The sequence below is a fragment of the Monodon monoceros genome, unplaced genomic scaffold, assembly GCF_005190385.1.
Source record: "Monodon monoceros isolate NGI ecotype Baffin Bay Population unplaced genomic scaffold, NGI_Narwhal_1 Super_Scaffold_8, whole genome shotgun sequence".
NCBI lineage: Eukaryota > Metazoa > Chordata > Mammalia > Artiodactyla > Monodontidae > Monodon > Monodon monoceros.
Genome location: NW_021703785.1, coordinates 34587956 through 34600625, shown reverse-complemented (window position 1 = coordinate 34600625; position 12670 = coordinate 34587956). Strand labels below are relative to the sequence as shown.

Below are 12670 nucleotides of genomic sequence, written 5' to 3'. Positions count from 1 at the left end.
GATGATCCAAAATCTTGGAAATCGAATGGACAAAATGCAAGAAACAGTTAACAAGGACCTAGAAGAACTAAAAATGAAACAAGCAAATATGAACAACACAATAAACGAAATTAAAAGTACTCTAGATGGGATCAATACCAGAATAACTGAGGCAGAAGAACGGACAAGTGACCTGGAAGATAAAATAGTGGAAATAACTACTGCAGAGCAGAATAAAGAAAAAAGAATGAAAAGAACTGAGGACAGTCTCAGAGACCTCTGGGACAACATTAAACGCACCAACATTCGAATTATAGGGGTACCAGAAGAAGAAGAGAAAAAGAAAGGGACTGAGAAAATATTTGAAGAGATTATAGTTGAAAATTTCCCTAATATGGGAAAGGAAATAGTTAATCAAGTCCAGGAAGCACAGAGAGTCCCATACAGGATAAATCCAAGGAGAAATACGCCAAGATGCATATTAATCAAACTGTCAAAAATTAAATACAAAGAAAGCATATTAAAAGCAGCAAGGGAAAAACAACAAATAACACACAAGGGAATCCCCATAAGGTTAACAGCTGATCTCTTAGCAGAAACCCTGCAAACCAGAAGGGAGTGGCAGGACATACTGAAAGTGATGAAGGAGAAAAACCTGCAACCAAGACTACTCTACCCAGCAAGGATCTCATTCAGATTTGATGGAGAAATTAAAACCTTTACAGACAAGCAAAAGCTGAGAGAGTTCAGCACCACCAAACCAGCTTTACAACAAATGCTAAAGGAACTTCTCTAGACAGGAAACACAAGAGAAGGAAAAGACCTATAATAAGGAACCCAAAACAATTTAGAAAATGGGACTAGGAACATACATATCCATAATTACCTTAAATGTAAATGGACTAAATGCTCCCACCAAAAGACACATATTGGCTGAACGGATACAAAAACAAGACCCTTATATATGGTGTCTACAAGAGACCCACTTCAGACCTAGAGACACATACAGACTGAAAGTAAGGGGATGGAAAAAGATATTCCATGCAAATGGAAACCAAAAGAAAGCTGGAGTAGCAATTCTCATATCAGACAAAATAGACTTTAAAGTAAGGACTATTAGAAGAGACAAAGAAGGACACTACATAATGATCAAGGGATCGATCCGAGAAGAAGATACAACAATTGTAAATATTTATGCACCCAACATAGGAGCACTTCAATACATAAGGCAAATACTAACAGCCATAAAAGGGGAAATCGACAGTAACACATTCATAGTAGGAGACTTTAACACCCCACTTTCACCAATGGACAGATCATCCAAAATGAAAATAAATAAGGAAACACAAGCTTTAAATGATACATTAAACAAGATGGACTTAATTGATATTTATAGGACACTCCATCCAAAAACAACAGAATACACATTTTTCTCAAGTGCTCATGGAACATTCTCCAGGATAGATCATATCTTGGGTCACAAATCAAGCCTTGGTAAATTTAAGAAAATTGAACTTGTATCAGGTATCTCTTCTGACCACAATGCAATGAGACTAGATATCAATTACAGGAAAAGATCTGTAAAAAATACAAACACATGGAGGCTAAACAATACACTACTTAATAATGAAGTGATCACTGAAGAAATCAAAGAGGAAATAAAAAAATACCTAGAAACAAATGACAATGGAGACACAACGACCCAAAACCTATGGGATGCAGCAAAAGCAGTTCTAAGGGGGAAGTTTATAGCAATACAAGCCCACCTTAAGAAGCAGGAAACATCTCGAATAAACAACTTAACCTTGCACCTCAAGCAATTAGAGAAAGAAGAACAAAAAAACCCCAAAGCTAGCAGAAGGAAAGAAATCATAAAAATCAGATCAGAAATAAATGAAAAAGAAATGAAGGAAACAATAGCAAAGATCAATAAAACTAAAAGTTGGTTCTTGAGAAGATAAACAAAATAGATAAACCACTAGCCAGACTCATCAAGAAAAAAAGGGAGAAGACTCAAATCAATAGAATTAGAAATGAAAAAGGAGAAGTAACAACTGACACTGCAGAAATAAAAACGATCATGAGAGATTACTACAAGCAACTCTATGCCAATAAAATGGACAATCTGGAAGAAATGGACGCATTGTTAGAAATGCACAACCTGCCAAGACTGAATCAGGAAGAAATAGAAAATATGAACAGACCAATCACAAGCACTGAAATTGAAACTGTGATTAAAAATCTTCCAACAAACAAAAGCCCAGGACCAGATGGCTTCACAGGCAAATTCTGTCAAACATTTAGAGAAGAGCTAACACCTATCCTTCTCAAACTCTTCCAAAAGATAGCAGAGGGAGGAACACTCCCAAATTCCTTCTACGAGGCCACCATCACCTTGATACCAAAACCAGACAAGGATGTGACAAAGAAAGAAAACTACAGGCCAATATCACTGATGAACATAGATGCAAAAATCCTCAACAAAATACTAGCAAACAGAATCCAACAGCACATTAAAAGGATCATACACCATGATCACGTGGGGTTTATTCCAGGAATGCAAGGATTCTTCAATATACGCAAATCTATCAATGTGATAAACCATATTAACAAATTGAAGGAGAAAAACCATATGATCATCTCAATAGATGCAGAGAAAGCTTTTGACAAAATTCAACACCAATTTATGATAAAAACCGTGCAGAAAGTAGGCATAGAGGGAACTTTCCTCAACATAATAAGGCCATATATGACAAGCCCACAGCCAACATCATCCTCAATGGTGAAAAACTGAAAGCATTTGCACTAAGATCAGGAACAAGACAAGGTTGCCCACTCTCACCACTCTTTTTTTTTTTTTTTTTGCGGTACGTGGGCCTCTCACTGCTGTGGCCTCTCCCCCTGCGGAGCGCAGGCTCCGGACGCGCAGGCTCAGCGGCCATGGCTCACGGGCCCAGCCACTCCACGGCATGTGGGATCATCCCAGACTGGGGCACGAACCCGTGTCCCCTGCATTGGCAGGCGGACTCTCATCCACTGCGCCACCAGGGAAGCCCTCACCACTCTTATTCAACATAGTTTTGGAAGTTCTAGCTACAGCAATCAGAGAAGAAAAGGAAATAAAAGGAATCCAAATCGGAAAAGAAGAAGTAAAGCTGTCACTGTTTGCAGATGACATGATACTATACATAGAGAATCCTAAAGATGCTACCAGAAAACTACTAGAGCTAATCAATGAATTTGGTAAAGTAGCAGGATACAAAATTAATGCACAGAAATCTCTGGCATTCCTATATACTAATGATGAAAAATCTGAAAGTGAAATCAAGAAAACACTCCCATTTACCATTGCAACAAAAAGAATAAAATATCTAGGAATAAACCTACCTAAGGAGACAAAAGACCTGTATGCAGAAAATTATAAGACACTGATGAAAGAAATTAAAGATGATACAAATAGATGGAGAGATATACCATGTTCTTGGATTGGAAGAATCAACATTGTGAAAATGACTCTACTACCCAAAGCAATCTATAGATTCAATGCAATCCCTATCAAACTACCACTGGCATTTTTCACAGAACTAGAACAAAAAATTTCACAATTTGTATGGAAACACAAAAGACCCCGAATAGCCAAAGCAATCTTGAGAACGATAAACGGAGCTGGAAGAATCAGGCTCCTTGACTTCAGACTATACTACAAAGCTACAGTAATCAAGACAGTATGGTACTGGCACAGAAACAGAAAGATAGATCAATGGAACAGGATAGAAAGCCCAGAGATAAACCCACACACATATGGACACCTTACCTTCGATAAAGGTGGCAGGAATGTACAGTGGAGAAAGGACAGCCTCTTCAATAAGTGGTGCTGGGAAAACTGGACAGATACATGTAAAAGTATGAGATTAGATCACTCCCTAACACCATACACAAAATAAGCTCAAAATGGATTAAAGACCTAAATGGATCAAACTCTTAGAGGAAAACATAGGTAGAACACTCTATGATAAAAATCACAGCAAGATCCTTTCTGATCCACCTACTAGAGTAATGAAAATAAAAACAAAAATAAACAAATGGGACCTAATGAAACTTCAAAGCTTTTGCACAGCAAAGGAAACCGTAATCAAGACCAAAAGACAACCCTCAGAATGGGAGAAAATATTTGCAAATGAATCAACTGACAAAGGATTAATCTCCAAAATTTACAAGCAGCTCATGCAGCTCAATAACAATAAAACAAACAACCCAATCCAAAAATGGGCAGAAGACCTAAATAGACATTTCTCCAAAGAAGATATAGAGACTGCCAACAAACACATGAAAGAATGCTCAACATCATTAATCATTAGAGAAATGCAAATCAAAACTACAATGAGATATCATCTCACACGAGTCCGAATGGCCATCATCAAAAAATCTAGAAACAATAAATGCTGGAGAGGGTGTGGAGAAAAGGGAACACTCTTGCACTGCTGGTGGGAATGTGAATTGGTTCAGCCACTATGGAGAACAGTATGGAGGTTCCTTAAAAAACTACAAATAGAACTACCATATGACCCAGCAATCCCACTACTGGGCATATACCCTGAGAAAACCAAAATTCAAAAAGAGTCATGTACCAAAATGTTCATTGCAGCTCTATTTACAATAGCCCAGAGATGGAAACAACCTAAGCGCCCATCATCGGATGAATGGATAAAGAAGATGTGGCACATATATACAATGGAATATTACTCAGCCTTAAAAGGAAATGAAATTGAGCTATTTGTAATGAGGTGGATAGACCTAGAGTCTGTCATACAGAGTGAAGTAAGTCAGAAAGAAAAAGACAAATACCGTATGCTAACACATATATATGGAATTTAAGAAGAAAAGAAGAACCTAGGGGTAAGACAGGAATAAAGACACAGACCTACTGGAGAACGGACTTGAGGATATGGGGAGGGGAAGAGTGAGCTGTGACAGGGCGAGAGAGAGTCATAGACATATACACAGTAACAAACGTAAGGTAGATAGCTAGTGGGAAGCAGCCGCATGGCACAGGGATGTCGGCTCGGTGCTTTGTGACTGCCTGGAGGGGTGGGATAGGGAGGGTTGGAGGGAGGGAGACGCAAGAGGGAAGAGATATGGGAACATATGTATATGTATAACTGATTCACTTTGTTATAAAGCAGAAACTAACACACTATTGTAAAGCAATTATACCCCAATAAAGATGTTAAAAAAAAAAAAAAAGAGGTTGGCAGGACACAATGAAGGCTTACCTTTGTGAACATAGTTAAGTCTCTCTCTCTCAGAACTAGCCCACTTAGCTCCAGGTTCCTTAGCGCACCTGACGCACTTACACAGCATTTATGAGCTCTACACAACTGGAAGGTCACATCTTTATTTCTTATCGCAGGAGCACGACTTCTGTAAACTTCATTTCTGTCACAACCTAAAGCAAAATTATTATAAAATGAGTGATTTAAACCATACATTTTATCATCATTAAAAAGCACCTAAATAAAAAGAAGAAAAGCATCTGCTCTGTGCTAAGGATTAGAAACGACTCCTGCCCTTAAAGCCTTCATTCAGGAGGAAGATGGATAAACTCAAAATTTCAATCACACGAGATAAATAAACATAACCTTTATGCACAGAGGTGCCTATGGAGGCAAAAAGTTATATCTAAGTGACGGCTTCATGATAACCCTGAAGTAGAATCCAGAAAGATGAGGCTATGCAGAGTTGGAGTAGGAGGTGCATTAACGGCAGAGGGAACGTCTGTGAAAGTCAAGCCTGACTCCTGCCGGGCACTGTAAATACTGCAGGTGGGGATGACTAAAGGCCAGGGGTCCAAGTGTGAGGAGAGACACAAAGGAAAATAGAGATGCTGGCCGTAGCAAGCCTGGGAGAGAGCGTGGCTTGAATCCCACAGGTGATGAGGCCTGGGACTACCACTGGCTGAGTAAGGGTGCCTCCGCTGATTAGAAAAAGGCGACCCGCTGCTGAAGGACCAATTAGATAAAGGGAGTGATCACAAAAAGCTCCTCTTCCTCAGGGCCAAAGAGCCCCAGGACGGGGCTTCCCTGGTGGCGCAGTGGTTGAGAGTCCGCCTGCCAATGCAGGGGACACGGGTTCGTGCCCCGGTCCGGGAAGATCCCACATGCCGTGGAGCGGCTAGGCCCGTGAGCCATGGCCACTGAGCCTGCGCGTCCTGTGAGGCTTGGCCCAGCACAGTTCAGACTACACGCCTCTGGGCAGGGCAAACGCTGGGCGGCTAGTATGCACTAACTCTGTGTGGGCAAGCCATTAGCAGCATTATTTGAAGCATAACTTTTTATGTTACAAGATCACTCAACCCGAGTAGGCAGATGAACTTAGAGGAGCTGAGCCCAGGAGCCGCAAAACCACCCAGGAGTTTCTGCCATAGTCCGGGCAAAATGTAATATGGATGCAGAAGCAAATTTAAGAGGAGGCCAAAATCTACAAGCTAGCCCCACTGGATGCAAGACATAAAGGAAGTTCAGTGAAGGAACTCTGAAGAGAATGGGCTCAACAATAAATTTTTCTTACATTCAATGTAAAATATGTGGCAAAATTAAGTACAGTGGCCTTTAAGGTCCCTTCCAGCTCTAATTTCTTTTGATTTCTAACTTATTACTCTGCTTAAGTAAAGTCCCTTCAGAGGTACAGAACAGTTCTTACACCTGAATGGGATGCAAAGAATAATCTGACTTCTGTTCACCAGGGGATGAATTGAACCGTCCTTGCAGGAGAGATAACAGATGGTGTGAACCCCAGATCCTAGAAAAGGGCCAGGCACACGAGAAGTATTCAGCTTTTCAAAAACAAATGAACAATCATTTCCTTTCCTAGATCTTCACACCCTTCCTCTGCTGGCTACTTTCTCTCAGCTTATAAACATCCTCAAATATACCCACTTAAAAAACTCTCAGACTTATAATTCTTTGGATATTCTTGTGGATAACCTAAGTCTCTCCCATGCCTTCAAACACCTGTCCTTCCAAAAAGCCCAGATCTGTATCTTGGGCCCAGACCTGGCCCCTCTACCAGGCCCCTCTAAAGCACTGAAGATCAATCGCTTCCTACTGTGCTCTGTATCTCACAAAAAGATGCAGCTGTAAACTGTCACCCACGCTTGCTGCCCTCGCTTTTCTAAGTGGTCACCGGGCCCTACCCATTCTCTCTCGGATCTGCAAAATCCAGTTCAACCTTTTATAACTTAAGCAGGACCCTTAGATTACAATTCACCCTGCACCCAATCAAGTGCCTTCCACATGGAGGTCTGAGTGAGTCTCTAAACCAGAAGTCCATCTCACTGTTCTTTAGGGTTTCCCACAGCCTTCAGGATAATCATCTAAACTTCTCACAGGACAAACAAGGCCCCTTTCTGTTGGGCCCCACTTGGTTTCCAATGTCAACTCTCATTTCTTTCCCAAACCCTGAGTTCCAGTCCTGTACCTTAGTTTTGCCATATTTTCTTACATTTCTCCAACTTTGACACACACTGCTCCCTCCTGCCACCCCAGGAGCTTCTACATACCCTTAGAAAGGATGGCACCTCCTCCAAGGAGCCTATCCTGAACTTTCCCTTCCAAGATTCTCTGCTCTGCATAGGGGAAGGGTGGTGGGGAGGGATACATTAGGAGTTTGGGATTAACATTTACACACGACTCTATATAAAATAAATAATCAACAAGGACCTACTGCATAGCACAAGGAACTCTACTCCATGTCCTGTAACAACCTGTACGGGAAAAGAATCTGAAAAAGAATGGATATATGTATAACAGAATCCCTTTGCTGTACACCTGAAACTAACACAATATTGTAAATCAACTATGCTCCAATATAAAAAAAAAATTAAATTAAAAAAAACAAGATTCTGTGCTCTGTAGCACCAGAACTCACTTCTTCCAGAGCACTGACTCCTGTGCTTGTGTTTACTTGCTGCCCAGTAGAAGGGAAGATTACCTAGGGCAGAAGCATCGTCTCCAGCAGCCCTTCGTTCTGACAACTCATTCAAGTGCCAGGATACTTTACACACATAACCTGCTTAATTAATTCTAAGAACCCACAGAAAGGGTGGTTTTTAATGTCATTTTACACGTGTGGGGATTGTAGTGCAAAAGAAACCTGCCCAGGCCACAGAGAGCATAAACTCTGGAATTCAAACCCTAAGCTGCCTTCACACCGGTGCTGTTTCCACTATAGGATAGGACTATTGAAAAATAATTTCTTTTTCCTGAGCCCTGTTTTAAAGAAAAGGAAATGAAGCTGGGATATATCAATTTCCTAATCGCTTTGGTGTGTAGCAGGCAAAGTCATTCAACAGACCAGGTAACATCTGTGGAACAATGAACGATGCTCCAAACTGTGCCAAGTGTTCTACATTGTAGAGTCTAGAAGCATTAACAGAGTGAGACCTTGTAACCGCCACACAGAGTGAGTCCTGTTAAGCCCATGCTACAGATGAGAACACTGAGACCTAGAAGCCTTAAGGCACTCGGCCGGGGTCACCGAGCCGGCAGGAGTCTTAGGCCGCACGCCCCGTCTAGTGCACACACACCCGGGCACTGGGCACCGGTTCTAGTGCCCACCCTCCACCTTGTGCCATCTAAAACCCCGCTTCACAGCGCCCACACGAGAGCCCCTGGAAGCGTAAGTACAAACCCGTCTCGCCAAGCCATGGCTGGAAGAAGCTCTGGATACAGATCGGGGGCAGAGGGTGCTCAGGGGCGGCACCCAGTCCACCCCGCGCAGGCGGTGGGCGTTGAAGACTAGCAGGCCCTCCCGCAGGGAGTCGCCCACGGTGGGCAGAGGCACCGAATCCTGCAATGTGCACAGGTCCTCACAGCGCCAGAAGCAAGTCTGCCGCGCTGTCGTGGCGCAGCTTCACTCAGTGATCATGGGCCGAGCGCGGCCTCGGGGACACTGGCTGCAGACACGATGCCCACACACGCCTGGAAGCCCCGGCTGGCCTCCCGGCCCCTCGGGCGGCCATCGCAGTCCAGGGAGTGGTAATAAGGATCAAAGTGGTAAAGGTCCTGCATTCTTCTTCTTGCATTATTTCAAAACCTGCATCGCTGGCGTCAGGCAGCGTCAGGCAGTCCGGTAACTGGGACCGGTAATTGGGTTCATTTGCCTCTGCGTTATCTGCCTGCCATCTGCTTCCTGAAATGCAAATAGCTACACAGGGTGATTTGCTACAAGACAGTGCAGGGAGCTTAAGCACAAGATGCAGGATGTAATTTACATTGACAGCTAGGGAGTCATAGGAACAGGATGTAATTTAGTTTTGTGAAACATACATCTAGTTACAGACACTACAGATTAGTAACAGTTTAAATAAAACTAGGATCGATTAACCCTTTCAGGCCAGTTTATGTGTCTTCTCTAGACTGTTCACTGTCCCCTTTACTTTCCTTATTTTCAGGAGAGGAAAAACTTCATTTCTATTTTTGCTGCAACACTATTATGCTTAGTGAAATAAGTCAAACAGAGAAAGACAAATACGGTATGTTATCACTGGCATGTGGAATCTAAAAAATAAACAATAAATGTAACAGAAAGGAAATGAACTCACAGATGTAGACATCAAAGCAGTGATTACCAGTGGGTAGAGGGAAGGGGGGAGGGGCAAGATAGGGGTAGGGGAGGGGATGAAGAGGCACAAACTACTATGCATAAAATAAATAAGCTATAAGGATAGCCAATGTTTTATAATAACTTTAAATGGAGTATAATCTATAAAAATATTGAATCACTGTGTTCTAATATATTTTTATTACAATATAATACTGTAAATCAACTATACTTCAATTTAAAAAATGGTCACCACAGTATGTCTAGTTAACATCCATTACCATACATGGTAGAAATCTTTTTTTCTTGTGATGAGGACTTTTAAGATCTACGCTCTTAGCAAATTTTAAATATGCAATACGGTCTTATTAACTATAGTCACATCCCCAGGACTTATTCATCACTGGCAGTTTGTACATACTGACCACCTTTACCCATTTCACCCACCCGCCACCCCCTGCCTCTATAAGCTTTTTTAAAAATTCCATATAAAGTGAGATCATACAGGATTTTTCTTTCTCTGCCTGACATATTTTACCTAGCATAACACCCTCACGGTCCATTCATGCTGTCACAAATGGCAGGATTTGCTTCTTTCTCATGGCTGAATTATATATATATATATATCAATAATTTGGCATATATATATGCCAAATGTCCTTTATCCATCGATGAACACAGGGGTTTCCAAGTGTTGGCTACTGTAAATAATGCTGCAATGAATATGGGGGTACAGATTTCATTTTGAATTAAGAGTTTCTGTTTCCTTCATACAAATACCAAGTAGTGGAATTGCTGGATCGTATGACAGTTCTATTTTTAATTTTTTGAGGACCTCCATACTGTGTTCCATACTGGCTGCAACAATTTACATTCCTACCAACAGTGTCCGAGGCTTCCCTTTTCTCCACACCCTTGCCAACACTTGTTAGTTCTTGTCTTTTTTTTTTTTAACATCTTTATTGGAATATAATTGCTTTACAATGGTGTGTTAGTTTCTGCTTTATAACAAAGTGAATCAGTTATACATATACATATGTTCCCATATCTCTTCCCTCTTGCGTCTCCCACCCTCCCACCCTCCCTATCCCACCCCTCTAGGTGGTCACAAAGCACCGAGCTGATCTCCCTGTGCTATGCGGCTGCACGAATTTGCGTGTCATCCTTGCGCAGGGGCCATGCTAATCTTCTCTGTGTCGTTCCAATTTTAGTATATGTGCTGCCGAAGCAAGCACGTTCCCGTCTTTTTGATATTAGCCATTCCAACGGGAATGAGGTGACACCTCTTTGTGGTTTGACTTCTCTGCTGATTAGTGATTTTAGGTGCCTTTTTAACTATCTCTGTATCTTCTCTGTAAAAATGTCTATTCAGATCCTCTGCCCATTTTTTCGTTGGATATTTTTTCTATTTTTTTTTGTATGAGTTCTTCATATAATTTGAATACTAACCCCTTATAGGATATATGATTTGAAAAATTTTCTCCCATTTGGTAGGTTGCCTTTTCATTTTGTTGTTGGTTTCCTTTGTTGTGCTTTTTAGTTGGATGTAGCCCCACTTTATTTTTGCTTTTGTTGCCTTTACTTGGATCAACGTCTTTGCATAAGTTCTGGAAACAACTCTTTCATAGTTTCCATGGATCGTTTTTAGGGGAGAGGGTGAGTTGAGATGAACTACTAGTGACAGGAGGGTCAATGGGTCGAACTATAGCCTCTGTTACTGTAGGTGGCCTCAAGGCCACAACTGATAGCTATTGTCTCCCTCCTGTGCTATCCACTCTCAATTCCCCTCATCCTTGGATAATATCTCTGCTAAAATGGATGGCTTACTTCGTGCGGTGACCCTCACGCTCGTCCCCGAGTGAGTGTTCTGAGCCCTGGTCATCATTTCTTTCTCAAACCATGGCTGCTGTACTTGACCATTTACTGTGTACTTGACCATTTACTGTCAAAATTGGGAAAGGCAGTACCAAGAAATACCCCACAGACTTGTTTTTAATCAATCATTTTCCAATTAAAAATTTTTTCCCCCAGACATTTTTATCACCCCAAAAGGAAACTCTGTACCCATTGAGAAGATACTACTTCGCTCTCTCTATCAGGCCCTGGAGACCACCAATCTGCTTTCTTTCTCTATGGATTTACTTATTCTGGATATTTCAGATAAATGGAATCATACAGTGTATGACCTTTGTGTCTGGCATCTTCAACTTAGCATGATGTTCATGAGAGTCATCCACACTGTAATATGTATTAGTGTTGCATTCCTTAAAAAAATGTCTTTGGCCGTGTAACTGATATTTAATGGCTCCATTCCTTTTTATGACTGAATTACTATTCCACTGTATGTATATACCACAATTTGTTTATTCATTCATCCAATGATGGACATTTGGGTTATTTCCATGATTTTTCTATTGTGAATAGTGCTGCTATAAACGTGTGTACGTAGATTTGAGTGTTTGTTTTCAATGATTTAGGAGTGGAATTGCTGAGTCATATGGTAATTCTATGTTTATCCCAAAAAACACACCTCAAGAAACTTCCTGAAAGTCTGTCCTTGTCTCAGAAGCAGCTTTTCAGGAAACATGACATGCAACAGTATGGACAGTGTCCCATGAGACCTTATTTGTGATGCCTGGGGGTCTGGAGTTGGAAAGGGCTTCCCTTAGGAAGTGGCAGCTAAACTGAGAGCAAATTCAATGTTTTTTCCTTCCTTCCTTCCTTCCTTCCTTCCTTCCTTCCTTCCTTCTTCCCTCCTTCCTTTCTTCCCTCCTTCTTTCCTTCAGAGGGATGACATAGATGTTTTACACAGTATATCCTTTTAAAACTTTTGCATTTGAACGCTGAACTTATTCATAAGACAAATGAATGATTATTTTAAGCAGGGTATTAGGGCTCAAATTACTAATATCATAGAACCATTACAGTGACAACTTGGATTGGAAACAATTTATTAGGAAAAAATATGGAAGCTTTTTTTTTATAACAATTTTGATAAATAAAAAAGTTGACAAATCAGTGTATAGAAAGAATATTGGTTATTTGGGAAACTGTATCATAAAATGGATGGGCTCCACAAGTTCTTTGATGT

General features: G+C 41.1%; 2 pseudogenes; both read right to left on the bottom strand.

Annotated features, from left to right (window-relative positions):
• Positions 1-11518, bottom strand: part of LOC114888054 — a 62495-nt pseudogene extending 50977 nt beyond the window's left edge.
• Positions 10725-10814, bottom strand: LOC114888454 (annotated as a pseudogene).
• Positions 11519-12670: the final 1152 nt, after the last annotated feature.